Source organism: Crocodylus porosus, unplaced genomic scaffold (genome assembly GCF_001723895.1).
Source record: "Crocodylus porosus isolate Cpor-Errol unplaced genomic scaffold, CroPor_comp1, whole genome shotgun sequence".
Lineage (NCBI taxonomy): Eukaryota > Metazoa > Chordata > Crocodylia > Crocodylidae > Crocodylus > Crocodylus porosus.
The window spans coordinates 44,953,425-44,957,000 of NW_017728910.1; positions in this window are offsets into that span (position 1 = coordinate 44,953,425).

The window sequence follows — 3,576 nt, forward strand, 5'->3', positions numbered from 1 at the left end:
AAACAACCTCAGGTGAACAGAAGTGTTTGGTCATGTCATCATAAAGAGTGGATGAGTGGGTGTGGGTGCTCCCAACCCAACACCCCTCCTGGGTGCCTATATCCAAGTGAACATGCAAGGTTGAAGTGGCACAAGAGGGACATTTCCATGCCCCCAGGATGGTTGCTTGTAGCACTGGGAAGCTTACCAGGCCGAGCAGGGAGCAAGGGCCAGGTTGGGGGCCCAGGTACAGACCAGGTACTCAAGATCTGAGTTTATCTTGTGTCTTGGCCACATGCATGAATGGGTGACCTTGGGCAAGTCACTTCCCTTTTGTGTGTGTTGGCTCCCTGCTTATAAAATATGTGGTGACTTTCACCTTGCTGTTTAAACAGGTGACAGGCAGAAAACTGCCTGACATGCAGGGCAGGTGGTTAATGCTAGCTTACCTCCACCCCTTAGTAACACTGAAGCTGGCTAGGTCCCGTCAGCATCAAGGCCGCTATTAGAAGCAAGTCCTCTGGGTAAGGAGGCAACAGCCTTAATGAGGTGGGAATTGTTGAGCAGAGGCTCAGTAACCACATAAAGAGCATTAATGAAGTGTGAACAGCTGAGAGCAGGCTGGTCCCCATCCTCCCCCACTCCCCACCACTGAGCAAATAAATTCCACAAGGAAATCAGTGAGAATTGGGGAATGACCAGTGCTGTTCACATGATTTAACTGGCTGCTCTCCTTCCTCATGGGCAGCTCATGTGGCTCACATGGTACCTGCCATGGGCATCAAGACGCACAGGATGAAGCCTGTGGCTTCTCTGGAAATCGACAGGCTGTTTTTTTGATCTTGCCATAAAGTGGTGTCAATCTGGAACAACTCACCCAACTGCACTGCTGTTACTCAAGGTTTGTGCTGATGCATCCGTGTGTGTGCGATGCAGTGGCAGCATGGTAACATTTTCTAATAGAAATGCAAAGCCACCTACCCTGGGATTTGCTATGAAAGACTGCAACTTCATCATTCTGCTGGTCCCAGCAGCTGACCCTGTCCTGCAGACTGGGGCTGGGGCCTGGGAACAGGGCGCTGCCTTTCATTACCTAACACAACTCTCCCAGGCTGGGGTGGCGCTTTGAGCAAGGGCTTCAACAGCTCCCCGAGCCCTCCACCAAAGTGGTGGGGGAGTGAGTCCAGAGCCAACACCCAGGCGTGTGTGGACCCTGGTTTCCAGAACCAGCCTGTTGCTGCCAGGCTGGATCTCGTCCCCATACTGTCACACCAACTGCCTTGCCACACCCTGCCACACTCTAGTTTACTATTTTAATTGAACTCTTTCAAGCCAGTTACCATGGCCTGGCCTCCCCAACCCATCCCAGCTCCTCCCTGTGCCCAGGCTTCCTCTGCAGTAGACTGCCTGCAGCTTCACAAGTCTTCACTATCATTGATGGATGCCTCTGCTCAGATTATGCCATGGGATCTGCTCTCACTCAGACCCACTAGTCCTGCTTGCACCCTCCCACAGCTTCCACATCCCCATATGCTTCACCTCAGACTGACTCAGTAACATCCAGGAGCTGTTCCTCCTTTCCAAGACCATTTCTCAGCAATGAGGAACAAGCTTTGGCCACCACCTGGTGGCCATTGTCACAAAATGCACTGATGCTGCTGGCTCTTAACTCAAGTTTACCCCCAGGATTTTTGTTTCATACAAGATGATAAATTCTGTAAGGAGAAAGTATTGTGTCCCCATCCCCCTTCATTCCCAGGATCAAGCATCCGTGTCAGAATCTGGCTTGGTGTTTATTGTATGTGGCCTTGCTTTAGCCAGCAGGTGAGTTGCAATCTGAGCTAAGACTGTCCACAAGACTGTAGTCTTTGTTCCCAATTTCTGGGAACTTCCCCAGTTTGTTCTCTTTTGGAATGAAATTTCCCAGTGCTGGGCTGTGCCAGAAACGCTCTGGGGTTTTTCTCTGAACTTGAAGAGAAGGGTTCTACCGAGGACTTTTCAGAAGAAAGCATGCAGAAGATGCACCTTCCCACTGTCAAATGAACCTTCCTGCCTGCTTTTTTGAAGCTTTGTCACAGATGGAGGCAGAGGTGAAAGTTGGCAGGGAAACAGCCCTTGCTGGACAGCAGTGCCTCATGGGGTTTGGGTGAAGAATCGGTTGTGATTTGTTGGGGTGATGGTGTCAAAATCTTACTGTGTGGTGTTCGGTGTGCACTTTTTAAAACAATTGTCTCAACAAGGAGAAGCTCCACGCCAGGTTGACTAAGATGAGTAGTGCCCAGAAAGGCAATGCTTTGACCACAGCACAGCTGTTAACATGCAAACAGAACAGTCTTCAGACCTCAACGCAGTGAGTACCCAGGGTGCAGGGGGGGAGTGCTATGTCAGGGGTGAGACAAACAGTGAGAGATAACAGGCACTGTCCTTTCAAACAAGGCTTGGAAAGCCGTTCACATTAAGTGAATATTAAGGGTGCAGAGCTGAGTGCTTGGAAAAGGTGCAGACACAACCCTAGCTCTGCCGATGGTGTCAGTCCATTACAGCACACCACTTACTGACTTACACAGTTACACACTACAGTTCAACGGTTATGGTACAACACACAGATACAGGCAGTCCTTGGTCTTATGACATAATTGGTTCCTGAAAACCACACTTTAAGTGGAAACGGAACCAATTTTCTCATAAGAAACAATGTTATAAATGGGGGTTGGCTCCTGAACCAAGGCCCGATACCCTATTTTCACCAAAAATACCCCAGAATTTTGTACTGAATCAACTATAGATGAGTAATATAGCTACATTAATGTATTTATATTGTAAAATAGCAATCATATTGATTTGGAAGGACTTCTTTGAGGTGGCTTTGTTGGACTTTTTGAAGGGTTCTTGGCTGGAGTCTTCTCAGGAGTCTTGCCTGCAGGTTTTTCCTGGAGTCTTGTCTGCTTTCTTAAAGAAAGCGTCCAAGGAAGTTTGGACAGATGTTCTCCATGGAGATGGGCGATGCAGCGAATTTGTTCACGGGTGTGGCATTGCATCAGATCAAGTGTTATAAAGTTGAAACTGATGTCAGAAATTTGAAATGGTGTTAACTTATAAATCTTGTAAGTGCGAAACGTTGTAACTCGAAACATTGCAAGTCTAGAACTGCCTGTATTTCTATTTTTCTGCTATGGGATAAGGAACCATCCTCAGTGGCTTCTCATACTCCTCTTGTGACTCCTCTTTTTTGGGCAACAGAAAGAATGGTAATACAGAACTAAATTTGAGGAGGAAGATGAAGTAGGAACCTAATTCCATCAGTGCCTCTGACTTGCAGGTGGATCATGTTCCTAATCCTTTCTTACTTGCTTTTGGTGAAAAAAGAAATCTGATCTTTATCAGCATAAACACTTGGGGAAAACTTGTTTAAAGTACAAGCACTGGAATATTTACCCAAAGCCTGCTCCAAAGTGCGTATTCATCTGTAATCTTTGAATGTTATCATGTAGGTCATCTGATCAGGAGACAGAAATAAATTTCATAGATTTCATAGACATCAGGGCTGGAAGGGACCTCGGGAGATCATCGAGTCCAGCCCCCTGCCCAAAGGGCAGG